This window comes from Octopus bimaculoides, chromosome 3 (assembly GCF_046866305.1).
Source record: "Octopus bimaculoides isolate indiv1 chromosome 3, ASM4686630v1, whole genome shotgun sequence".
Classification (NCBI taxonomy): domain Eukaryota; kingdom Metazoa; phylum Mollusca; class Cephalopoda; order Octopoda; family Octopodidae; genus Octopus; species Octopus bimaculoides.
Window position 1 is genome coordinate 86090093 of NC_142930.1, and position 15000 is coordinate 86105092.

Below are 15000 nucleotides of genomic sequence, written 5' to 3' on the forward strand. Positions count from 1 at the left end.
AGAGAGAACAGTAACTTGATTGGAGTTCATGGTGCGATGAAGAATTTAAACAAAATCTGATTAAAAACAAACATAACTTGTAAATCATTCTAAATCTTTTCCATATAAAAAAGAATCTCATAATAATATCCGTCTACTCATACTTCATGAACCCAGTCATCTTATTGTGAATAGAATGAATCGAGTGATAGTTCAGCTTTGTCATTTCTGAGTCAGAATTTAAATCTTAGGAAAAAAACATCAATACACATTCATGCAAGCTTTGACTGCCTTTTATTATGTTATTTTCAATTTCGAGAACTAAAAGGTTACAAAAATAGTTACGAGGGTGGTAAACGATTATCATTATGTCGATCACAAGTGCAAGTTAATTGGTAGAAATGCTAGAATTCCGGCATATATACATTGTAATAACGACTTTGTAGTTTTATGTTTCTGAGTTCACATTTCTCTTATGTTCTATAAAATGAATACGGAAATTATTTCCATATTTCTAGTGTGTAATGAAATAACTATTAATAAGAAAACGGAATCTATCTAATCAATTGCGTTGCTTTTATAACAAAAATTTGCGAAGTAGGCGAGTTGAAATGATAGAATAGAAAGATAGAATAGAAAGTGAACACTATTTTAACTTGAAACTGTTAAATAACGGAAACAGATAATGCAAATTATTTTGTCATAGATTTTTAGTACAAGAACAAGTATTATAGTAGAGAAAATTGATTCTAGTATACATTTTTGTCATGGTGTTTAGTCTTGTACTTAGTTTACAATCTGTTTAAACGTCAACTGGAGCAGCTTTAACTTGAAGTCAATAAAATAATATATTCAAATATTTCAGTCGAACATAAACATTACCAAAAAGCATCGGATCTTGTGCTAAGAAGTTAGGAAGAAAAGTGGAAGTTTTAAGACTCATAGGGACAGTTACGTCCATAGCGTATAAGTGACCGAGATGACATTTCCTCTAAACGTTAGTTCGTCCCAAGATTATTCCTTTTACAGTTGAGTGAATTGGAGCAACGTGAAGTGAAGTATTTTATTCAGGAGCACAACACACACCCCGGTCCGGATATCGAAACAACAATCTTGCGATCATAAGTGCTACAACTTAACCACTTGGCCGTGCGGTTATACATGTTGAAAAAAGCCGATGTAAACATAAATGTTGCAGTATCTATGACCGTGTAAGGCGGCGAGCTGGCAGAAACGTTACCACACCGGGCGAAATGCTTAGCGGTATTTCGTCTGCCGTTACGTTCTGAGTTCAAATTCCGCCGAGGTCGACTTTGCCTTTCATCCTTTCGGGGTCGATAAATTAAGTACCAGTTACGCACTGGGGTCGATGTAATCGACTTAATTCCTTTGTCTGTCCTTGTTTGTCCCCTCTGTGTTTAGCCTCTTCTGGACAGTAAAGAAATAAGAAACGTTAGCACGCCGAGCGAAATGCTTAACATATTTTGTCTGTCTTTATGTTCTGAGTTCAAATTCCGCCGAGGTCGACTTTGCCTTTCGGGATCGATAAATTAAGTACCAGTACTAATCGATTGGCCTCCTCTCCCAAAATTTCGGGCTTTGTGTCAAGAATAAAAAGAGTATCTATGACTGTTGTTTCCTTACAGTAAACCAAGGTAAGATTTAATGTTACCTAAGAAATTCTAATATAGCTTCTACTGTATAATTAACAATTTCAATTTCATTCCGAATTACACAAGATAACACTATTGTTGAAGTTTCTCTCTACACAGAGGTAATTTAAAACAAGGTTTCGGCAGAAACGACATAGAGAGCATGTGAAAAATTCATCATTAATAATTAAACTTTACTTTAACAATTAAACATTTAATAATTGAAATTTACTTTAACAATTAAACATTACTGACCAGATGATGTTAATGAGTGAACTATGTTCTGAGTTCTTGATATCATGTTCATTTTTTTCTACTTTCTAATCAGATAATTTTCCTTCTTTGTTTGCATAGGTACAGTCCATGATAGTCCTATAAATAACACCATTTGTTTTTTCCCATTTGTTGTCTTAGAAAATAATTTCTTAGTATAGAAAAATATTCGAAATAACGTTGGATTGACTTACTGAAAAGACACACATATAAATACATATAAACTCATCTACATATATTCACAAAGGTATACACACAGGTACGCACTCATATACATATATTCAGAAGATAAAATTCATACTGTTAAATATTTTCAGATAAAGGAAGAAATAGCAAAAAAAAAAAAAAAAAAAGAAAAAAAAAGAAAGAAAAATCAAAACAACAAAAAATAAAGAAATTCAGAATACGATTCAATAAATATAAATGAAACAAAAGAAAGAATGCCGGTGACAATGAAAAATTGAAGATCCAAGTTAAAGAAATGTATATTTAAAATGCCTCGAGCTGTTCATTCAAATACACGAAGCCAAACATGTACATTGACCCTAATTATCCAACTTAGTCTTTCCAAAATAACTGAAGGACAGTCGTGGGGAAACTGGGGAACATTACTGAAACGTTTTCTTTCTCAAATTCTTTTAAATTGCTCATACATACATACATACATACATACATACATACATACATACATATATATATATATATATATATATATATATATATATATATATATATATATATATATATATATATGAGTGTGTGTGTGTGTGTGTGCGTGTATGCGTGTGTGTGTGTATAAATGCATACATACACACATATCACACATATTAACAACATGCATCTCAAATATGCATGCATACAAACACCACCTTACACACGCGCTCTCATAAAGTTGCGTATGCATGTAAGCAGGCATGCATATATAATAGTAATGATAATAATGATATATATATATATATATATATATATATATATATATATATATATATATATATATATACATAGATGTATATATGTGTGTGCACGTGTGTGTGTGTTCATTTAATCGGTAGAAATTAAAATGATGTGTGTGTTTGTGTGTGTGTGTGTGTGTGCTTATATGTACACAAAATGCATAGCAGATACATATAATGCATAGTAGAAAAGAAATACTATGCTTAACACAAGCAAATAATGCAGGAGTATGTTTTTCGTAACCTTGAAGATGATTATATGAGCCTGAAATTTAGCTTGTCTCTAAGTCGAGACCTTTACATAATCCCACATTTCGAAGGCTGTGATTTTGCAATTCGAGAACATGTTATAGCTACCAAACGTCTAATTAGCACACGAGTTAGCGAAAACATTAAAACACCAAGATGTAACGGCAACTGTGGATTATATCACTGATGATATAACACATAGTAAGAACTCGAACTACGACATTATTTTACTTCTAAAACTCTGCACAATGCCTTCTATTTCAAAAACTGTCCTGGGATAAACTTAATAGCTTCCCTTCTTTGGAATACATAAGTTCATATCAAAAGGAATTATGGTCGCACATTCCCATCAAAGCCTCTACTAACTGAAAAGATAACAAGCTTGAGGTAGTTATTGGGGACTGAGAAAACAAGAACGTGGACACTCATGGGGACTGAATATTTACGAGAATATTTATAAACAACTGCTTCAGTGCCTGTTGCTCTTCTCCCTTGATTATTACTCATATTTGTATGAATAATCATTCATGCTCTTTGTTCAGTTGGTCACATGTCTATACATTTTAGAATAGCAACATATTTCAAGCATGTAGCACTATGTACCAATGTATGTATGTATGTGTCTGTCTGTCTGTATGTATGTATGTATGTATGTATGTATGTATGTATGTATGTATGTGTTTATGTATGTATGTATTTATGTACATATGTATGTATGTGGTTATATATACACACGCGCGCATATATTTGCAGTAATACCTAACTTTACGTGGACCCGCTTCACGGTTTACGATCTTTTACGAGTATTCGCTTTGCGAGCGTTCTCCGGGAACGAATGCACTCGCATATCGAGGCATTTAGTAAATACAATTTGTACGTGAAACAATAAACACATACAAGACATTTGTACAGTCGGATATGCAAAAATTATCATTCTTGGACTATTTTTTCGTTAGAAGCCAACAAAAAGCCTGGCAAGAATTCTAATTAATAAAAGGTGAAGATATACCTACATACATACGTGCATGTATGCACACACACATATTTACATACATTCATATGCATGCAAATACATCCATACACATGCATGCATGTATGTATGTGTATGTAAGTACCTGTCTTTCTGTCTGTCTATATATGACTGAAGAATAAGCGGAAAAAGTGAAAACACGACGTGATTTGTGTTTTCACCCTTTGCGCTTTCTTCAGTTGTTTCGCTTAGTATTCCAGCTGTGTCGTCGCCTTGCGTTGCGACCACGACCCTTATGTCATCAACATATATTAGATACGGCTGTTAGGCAATTGATACAGTAGAGACGACGCTTAAAGTTTGGAAACAGCAAATATTACCACACCAATTTTCACCCAGCGACATGTTGTTAAGGATTACTGCTATCATTTATTTTCTCTCCTACCATGTCGTACTTGTTGAAATATTGTTTTGTTATGTATGAAAAAAAAAGCCCTTGTTTGTTTCATTTCATAGTAGATCTTAGCATTATATTCATCTGTTCAAATCACTAAGCAACCTCTTCAGACACACGTGACCAATTAGATTGCAGGACTGACCATGGCTCCCGCCTCACTGCACACAAGGATTCCAGGACTTGTTGATCGAAAAATGACGAACACGAACACCGTACTTTAGTCACCAGTTGGTGCCATACTCTCTTTAGTATCAGCTGGCATCCTACATATAAACTTCTACCTCCGAAACACGGACTATACTTTCAAACCCAGCACTAGAAACATATCGTGTATATAAGAACCACTGCCTAAAAAACTTCTCCTAAGAACGACTACATCCACCTGTCCACCACTGGACGAAATAACATGAATCTTGGAAGGCAACACTGGAAGTCTATGACTTATTTCCCTTTCCTATACCTAATCCATTTTACTAAGTTGTACTCCTCTCACACTCAAGTTTTACTCCTATTCTTCTTATGTCCTCTTCAATAAGAAAAATATACTGAACTTATTGGTAACTGATTCTTGTATGTAATGGCTCTCCTAACCGTTTAGACCCTCTGAAGAAGCCTAGAGCCACACTCGACATCCATACTTTATCTACCCATCCCTACAGAACACGGAAAAGATGGAGATAGCATGGGGGATATAACGGCCGTAGGGAACTTATCTTTTACTCTTTTCTGTATTGCTAGTACATATGTGTGTAACACACAGTCTTTGCATGTGTATGTATTCTTATAATACTTATGTTTTACAATAAATAGACATAAATTGAATGTCTACCGGCTGATGTATGTCATTTTTGTATCCCCTTCATTTTCTTTTATATATATATATATATATATATATATATATATATATATATATATATATATATATATATATATACACACACATACACATATATATAAGAGAAATAAACCCAAATATTTCCATAAACATAACATAGGTAATTAAAATTTTTTTAAGAATGATATTAGTAATTCTGATAATAATAAAGATGATAATGTTTGGTTCATAATCCCATTTGGGAGGAATATCAAAAGTAACTTGATTGCAAAGTTTAGGGAAGTGATAAGTAGACATTTCCCAAAGAATTCACACTAAGGTAAAATTATTAATACACATATCATGAGATTTGGATTTTCAAATACTATAAATTTAGCACAAATAATTGCAGCACATAATTTAAAAATATTAAAGTCTAAAGAAATAGGGGTGAATAGGGATTTAAACCATGATATAAATAGCAATAATAATAATAATAATAATAATAATAATAATAATAATAATGGCGATATTATTAATAATAGTGATAATGTTTGTAATAGTAGGAATTTAATTACTGTAACTGAGTTACCTTGGATGCACTTCAGGACAAATATGTAAACGAATATCTAATCATTTTTGTACCTTTAGAGATAGAAGGAAAATAGCAAACACTAGTCTTAGTAACAAAATAAACCATATTGGTTACAATGGTCAATTGCCGCGAGATCTTTTCCATATGAGAGGGGTAAGAAATACTGTTCGTTTTGTACTTTAGAGCTTTATTTCATACTATTCTCTAAGGGTAAATTGATAAATAAATTAACAAATAATGCTCTGAAATGTACACATATTTTAAGACACACCTTTCGTTGGTTTAAATAAAATTGAAATATGACAAGGTGTTATAATTAATTTTACCATAACAGTTAGTCCATAGACAAATCATACTAATATAATTTAATAATAGTAGCAAGGATTTTATAAAATCCTTTTTAGAAAATATGGTATAGATTCCCATGTTAGTTTAAGATTATATATAATATATACCAAATTATAAGATAAATTTAGATCCTTAAATAGGATACATTAGCATATAATGTACAAATAACAGTTGTGGGCTTTACTTGAATTTTAGTGGCATTTGAGGATTGAGTTCAATTATAATAGAAAATTGACTATAACCTATAGTACATTAGGCTCTCTAAATTATCTGTTAATAATAATAATATAATTTTTAATAATGAAGATCAATCCTATATTTCGGCATAAAATTTGGGAAGTTTATAAGAGAAGTTTTACTAGATTGAAACTGGTTGTAATATAATAATAATAATAATAATAATAATAATAATAATAATAATAATAATAATAATAATAATAATAATAATAATAATAATAATAATAATAATAATAATAATAATAATAATAGATATGAAGGCAGGCGATATTTAAATATCAAATATTAAAGTTATAAGTAACGGCTGGAATTTTGCCATTAAAATCTAGGCACAACTTAGTATGGATTAATTATAATGAAGAGTTAATTATAACTTGTAGTACAGTACAGTACAATATAGTGTGTTATTAGATCTTAAAGCAGACTATATATGTGTATAACTTGACAATAATAAATGTAGGTATTGAATAAAATACTAGAGATAGGATGGCACACTGTGAATCTCCATTAAGGTGAGAATTGTTTATAATTTATAGTATGGAGTCCATAGAATATAATAATTATAGCAGACAATATTAATATGTTAAAATATAAATTAAATATAACACATGTGGGTTTTGAAAAAATTCCTAGAAGTAATTATTCCTATTGCAATTGAAATTTTTTGGGGCTCATATTTTATGGTACTATGTAGTATAATATTGGATTTTAAGGCAGGCATATCAATGTAAAATTTGTCAATGGTAATTGTAGCTTTCCAGTGGCCCTTAAGATAATTTATATATCTTGAATAATTAATAATAAATAAGAGAAGTTTTAGTGATTTAGTAATTATTAGTAGTGGAGTAATAGTCATAGAATATGCCAAGGAGTTACCTCCCCTATTACAAATTAGCGTATGTAAACAGAGAGGATTTCGTATTTGACCGATAATGGTATAGATTTTAATTTTAAATTTGATTTTGTTCGATTAATTCATTATGTGTTTTTTGGGGGTTTTTTTTTGTTCCAATGAAAATTATTCCTGATGACGTGTACGACAACTAATATATTTAACTTATTTTAATGGTTAAATATAGTTATACACAGAAATGTTTACATTAAATGAATACATGGATATATAAACTTCGGTGTTAAATCTCTTTTTTAAATGTATAAATTTGAAACTTTTGATATTTAAACAAGGAGAACGATCCTTAAGGAATCTAATTAAAGATTTTTTAAGGTGAAATCTTATGCTATATTGGTAACGATTACAGAGTTTACTTTGAAAAATTTATATATATATAGGAGTAGGAGTGGCTGTGTGGTATGTAGCTTGCCTACCAACCACATGGTCCCGGGTTCAGTCCCACTGCGTGGCATCTTGTGCAAGTATCTTCTACTATAGCCTCGGGCCGACCAAAGCCTTGTTAGTGGATTTGGTAGACGGAAACTGACAGAAGCCCGTCGTATATATGTATATATATATATATATATGTATGTGTGTGTATGTGTTTGCGTGTCTGTGTTTGTCCCCCCAACATCACTTGACAACCGATGCTGGTATGTTTATGTCCCCGTAACTTAGCGGTTCGGCAAAAGAGACCGATAGAATAAGTACTAGGCTTCTCAAGAATAAGTTCTGGGGTCGATTTGCTCGACCAAAGGCGGTGCTCCAGCATGGCCACAGTCAAAAGACTGAAACAAGTAAAAGAGTATAAGAGATATATATATATACATATATATATACATACATATATATATATATGTATATATATATATATATATATATATATATATATACATACGCACATACAATACACACACACACACATATTGTATATGTTTCGTTTGTTTGGGTAAAAACTTCGTAACGCGCGCTTAAGAGCTCCAATCTCCTATGCTTTTATTTGGCAACACGTCATAATGTCTCGGCGTTCCTACGGGTATGGGTATACATGCGTAACTTCTTTCTGCAGAGGATTAATATAATAATAATTATATAACACCAGCACGGAAGTCAACAGGCTTTAATGGTAGATCATTGTTATATGAATATGAAACTTAAAGCTGATGTGGAGTGCAAAATCGTACGTGGTGATCTACCATTAAATCTTGTTGACTTCCATTCTCGTGTTATATATATATATATATATATATATATATATATATATATATATATATATATATATATCAAACACGATCGGCATTTTTCGGACAATTATCGTTCCTATTAGTGTATATGTCTTCATTCATGTGCATTAACTGCAGCATTAGTGCATTTTCGTTTCTATTTCTAGCAATGTAGTTGTTTTTTAACACTCTAGTCACATTTAGTAACAAGTATAATTCCCCATTTTGGCGAAACAGTGCAATCTGCTTTATTCCTTTAATGTATATATATATATATATATATATATATATATATATATATATATATATATATATATATATATATATATATATATATATATATATATATATATATATATATATATATATATATATATATATATATATATAAGTATATATATATATGTATGTATATATATATATATATATGTATGTATATATATATATATATATATATGTGTATATATATAAGTATATATATATGTATGTACATATATATATATATATATATATATATATATATATATATATATATATATATATATATATATATATATATATATATATATATATATATATATATACGTTATAACAATTCCAGATACACTCATACGCATATACGTGTGTATGTGTATATGTGTGTCTGTGTGTATTAACGTGAGTGAATATTCATTTGAGTATATAAGTAAATATGAATACTTACCTGTCAGAACATTAGCGAATAGGTAATAAATATTCAAACATAAAACACTATCTAGAGCTGAAGTTTTTCGAGCTCCAACGTCATAAAAATGTATTCTATTACTATGCTAATGAACAAAACTTTAATATTTCTATCATTGAGATATTTCACAAAATGAAATAAAAAATATTGATACAAGTAAATTTAAGGTTAGCAAACAATATATATGTATATATGTAATAAGTAAAAACATACAACTCCAAGAAACAAATGTTATGATGATAGAGGAATAATTAATATGTATTGGAACTAAAAATATTAATTTGTTGCTGGTTATAAAATGCATACGGAGAAAAAAATACTGTTGAGTTTTTACTATGTAGATAGAATGACGTTGTTTGTTTTGCTGAAATTTTAGTGTCCTCTTTTCTCATACATTGTACTTGTCACGAAACAACTCACTCACTCTCCATCAGTAAATTAATGCTATATCTGTTTAACTAGGTAGTCAGACGAAGAACTCTGTGCATACTCTCATACACGCACTAATAGTCTCAGCCGAACATAAAGACGCGAGTGAACATGTGCACGTACGATACACGCTCAAGTTCCCTCCATAAATATAAATAATTTATTCTTTAGAACGTTTCCAGATGCAGACAGAAAATCATTTTGCTGTATATTAAAATAAATTGCTCAGTTCCACAGTTTTGCAAGAAAATATTTGAAAAAATAGTCATCATTGAAAGTTACAGATGCAATTGTCATATCACGTGTTTTGACTTAATACATCCACGTAACATGTTTATTTTCTCGTAGAGCATAACCAAGTACTGTTTAATTTTTTTTTTGCAACGTTCAAAGTATAATGTATTTTAATAAACATACAAAATCGTTTCAAATTCCCAGTTTCATCGCATGCTTGAAAATCAAAATCATCCGCAATTATGTCTCAATAATTGAATAATATACCAAATGTTTAGGTGCTTTACTGTAATCTTCAGCTGAAGGTATCAAAGATATATAGATAAAAATGATTTGTGGATATCTGTAAGTATCAATGATATTTATGGCATGATATTTTCACCCTTCTCTTGCATCTTTAATTAACCAAATGTTTCGTTATTATTAATATTTTTAATAAATAACACTTTGATTCGAACATAACATTTCTTGCAACTAAACTAAATTTATTGCATATCGTAATACAGCCTATTTATTAGCCCTGTTACCCAAGTATGTTTAGAACTCGTAAATTTTAATGTGTAATAACTTTTAATAATACATTTTCGTTAGTTAATTCACAAGCATTGATGAACCATAATTTATTACAAGCTTTAAAAATAAAACAGTAAAACCGATAAACATTCAATGTATATTATTTTACTTTCAATAAGTGGGTTGTTTCCTACATGAATAAAATTTCATTAGTATTGTGCATATATTTATGAAGTAACGACAGTTTTTGCGAGAGTGAAATTTCAATGAACTCGTTCATGTTTTAGCATAAATTTTCCATAGCTGATATATTGGTAGAAATCAATTACGTCTCAGCATCTTAGACGCTATACAAATGTTGCTCTGTATAAACTTCTCGTGTTTTCGTGAATCTAAACACATGAAACTTATACTACTTCACGAGTTAAAAACACACACATGGAAAAATAGAGTCACTGATCGTTTGTAAAATATAAAAAAAGATGTTGAGAGGGCTTATACTTCCGGTTATAAATTTGGCTCCAAAAGTTTAATTATGATATCTTGTTTTATATTAGTTTCCTAGATGTAGAATGCATAAAATACCTTTTTTTTTTCAGCAATTGCTACATGTTCTTATATTTCTAGTACTCAGTGATTTGAACGTCGATACACAACCTGACAATCTGCCTTTTTCAACAACCGTGTAAATCCAGGCAGGTTGACATCAAAAGATTTGTCTATGGCTTTAGCTTTTAGATTATTGAGCTAAAGCATCCAATTCGTTTACAGATATATCTACTGCAACATATTTTGGATGAGTCAAATGGCGCTGCTGCCTGTTTACTTTACCAGCGTCGACATACGCACTTGTGTCTTCACTTTTCTGACTAAACAGTGAAGCAGTTCCATTGTAAATACCTGTGCATACGTCATTAATTTGAAATGAATTAGCGATTTCGATCGATATCAATGGGCACATGTGCTTCCATAACAGAACGGCAGACCATGCAAAGCTTCGTAATAACAATAGTTCAGCAGCTATGTTGAGAAACAAACCTTAGACAACTAAAGGAGCTTTCCGTCGGTTACGACGACGTGGGTCCCAGCTGATACGTGAAATTAACGTGCAAGTGGCTGATTATGCCACAGACACGTGTGCCCTTAACGTAGTTCTCAAGGAGATTCAGCGTGACATAGAGTATGACAAGGCTGGCCCTTTGAAATTCAGGTACAACTCATTTTTGCCAGCTGGGTGGATTGGAGCAACGTGAAATAGATTGTCTTGTTCAAGGACACAATGCGTCGCCGGGAATCGAACACACGACCCTACGATCGTGAGCCGAATACCCTAACCACTAAGCCACGTGCCTTCCTGTATATATTCTTTTTGTAGTTATCTAGGCTGCTCCGTTGATCGCAAGATTCCTGATTTGAAGTCGTATGTTGAAACAGATATTGTATTTCGGGATGGTTTTGTTTTGCCAAATAAACTCCAGTCCATTGTATATATACAGTAATAATAACAACCAATTATATTTGGATGGAATTTATAAACATTTAATTCATCGCTACACGCGTTTCCACACATCACATGTCTCTTATGATCACGGCCCCTATTCTTGGTATAATTACAATGTAGTCCGTAGTATCCGTGGGCATTGGCTTGATCATCTTCATGGATTCATTTCTTCAGGCGATATAACATTAGTGGATGTTTAACAGAAAGAGGCTGATCCCTTTTGATCAGTGCGAAATGATAAACATCCCTCTGTTAAACATCGATTGATGTTATATCGCCTGAAGAAATGAATCTATGAAGATCATCAGCCCGATGGCCACGGGTACTACGGACTACACTGTAATCATCTCAGGAATACGGACAATGATCTTAAGAGACATGTGATTTGTGGAAACATGCTTAGCGAAGCATTAAATGTTTATAAATTCTATCCAAGGATTATTGTTATTATTAATATATTTACCCTACATTATATCGGTACAGCTCGATGCACCCCCCCCCCCCCAAAAAAAAGGCATTCTCAGCAACAGTAATCCTGACTGGACATGCTTTAAGAATAGGGAACATACCAGGAAACGTAGACTTAAACCACAGCAGCAAAGCTACACAGCCTTATCAATTTCCTATGTTACTGATGATGTAAAGAGATGCCATATTAGATAGTATGAAGCAGTTAATCTTGCTTTAGACAGACCAATGATAAGAGTGGAAGAGCTTGTGTTTAATATATTATATTGCTTACGTTAAAACGATAAGATATAACAGAAAAAAAAAACGAAAAATATACTGCAAACGTTTAGAAGAAATGACTTAGAAATTCTTTACAATTTAACAATTATTTACACTTTCAAGACATTGTAAACCAAATGAATTATCTTTCGTTATTTAAAGTGGATTAGGCGGCGAGCTGCTAGAATATTTTATCACGACAGGCAATATACTTGGCAGCATTTCGTCCTTCTATACGTTCTGAGGTCAAATTCAGTGGAGGTCGATTTCCTTTCATCCTTTCGGTGTCGATGCTATAAGTACCTGTCCAGTACTGAGGCCGACGTCATCGACTAACCCTCCCCGCTTTAAAATTGCTGGTCATGTGTCAAAATTTGAAACCGTTATTTAAAGAAAATCTATAATCATAGACTTGGCTACTATAAACTTAAGACTCATTTGTAAACTTTTTGCTTTATGCTAATTATTTAATGATTTGTTAAAATGTCCATTTGAACCATGAAATCGACTAAATTTCGTTCCTAAACAACAATCTACTTCGAACTTAATTTGGATGTTGTGTTAGAACCCAGAATACTACGTTATGTGCCTTGAGAGGGGCTCTCATATGGACTCTTGGTACATAAAACGCACTCGTATGTATAGCGTTAACAAATGAAAATCATATTAATACTGCTTCTATCGCTATCAATTATTTTTCGTGGCACATGCTCATCTACGTTGTGCAAATTCTTCCTAAAGTACTAAAGGAGCCTCTGTATTTCTTGGATATAGGTTTGTCTATTATCCCAGCAGCTTTTTTTTTCTTTGTTTTATTTTTTTGGCTGAAAACAACAACAAAAAACAACTTCTGGTTAGGTTTCAATGTTGTTTCGATGTTGATAAGTAAAGCTGAAATATCCTCTCCAAAGAATATAACTGGGTCAGTGTGATGTGTTAAACCAGCTGTTGTTCCCGTAGCAGATAAAACTCTTTCACAGTACTGATGTCATGTCAGAAAAGAGCAAATTCGGATATATGTTAGCACCAATGGCGTCACACAAGTTGTTAAAACTTTACTGTAAACAACGTTAGATTATCTTGGAGTTTGAATCTACATTTCAGTTATTTATGTGACTGAGACACATATATAGGTATCCTGGTGGTTATTGTGACAAGGAGCAACCACTTTGCTGATGATAAATGCTCCCTATTTAAAACTAGTTTAATAGTCGTGGCTGATAAATATGTATACGATGCATACAAGCACACGCAAATAATTATAAAAAGTCACCCATGATACACATATGTACTTAACATACATAGTTATATATTTGTGCATGTATATTTACTTATTTATGAGTGTGTGCATGTGTGTGTATGAGCGTTTTCATATACACACATATATATATGCATATTTGATATATACATATGGACACATGTCTTATATAATACGTAATATATATAAGGCGGCGAGCTGGCAGAAACGTTAGCACGCCGGGCGAAATGCTTAGCGGTATTTCGTCTGACTTTACGTTTTGAGTTCAAATTCCACCGAGGTCGACTTTACATTTCATCCCTTCAGGGTGGGTACATTAAGTGCCAGTTGCATACTGGAGTCGATCAAATTGACTGTCCCCCACCCCGCAAATTTCTGGCCTTGTGTCTAGAGTAGAAAAGAATATGTATTATATTTGTATATAGGCACAGGAGTTGCTGTGTGGTAAGTAGCTTGCCTGAGTTCAGTTCCACTATGTGGCACCTTGTGCAAGTGTCTTCTACTATAGCCTCGGGACGACCAAAACCTTGTGAGTGGATTTGGTAGACGGAAACTGAAAGAAGCCCGTCGTATATATGTATATATATTTGTATATGTTTGTATGTTTGTCCCCCCACACCTTCGCTTGACAACCGACGTTGGTGTGTTAACATTCCCGTAACTTAGCGTTTCGGCAAAAGACACTGATAGAATACGTACTAGGATCGATTTGTTCGACTAAAGGCAGTTCTCCAGCATGGCCGCAGTCAAATGACTGAAACAAATAAAAGAACAAAAGTATAAAAAACAATGTACATTTACCTATCTCTCTATCTATACACACACCTATATAAATATATACACGTACACATACATACATACATACTTACATACATACATACTTACATACATACATACTTACCTACATACACATATATATCTATGTGTGTGTGAGCGTCTATGTATGTGTGTGTGACAGCTGTAATCTGTA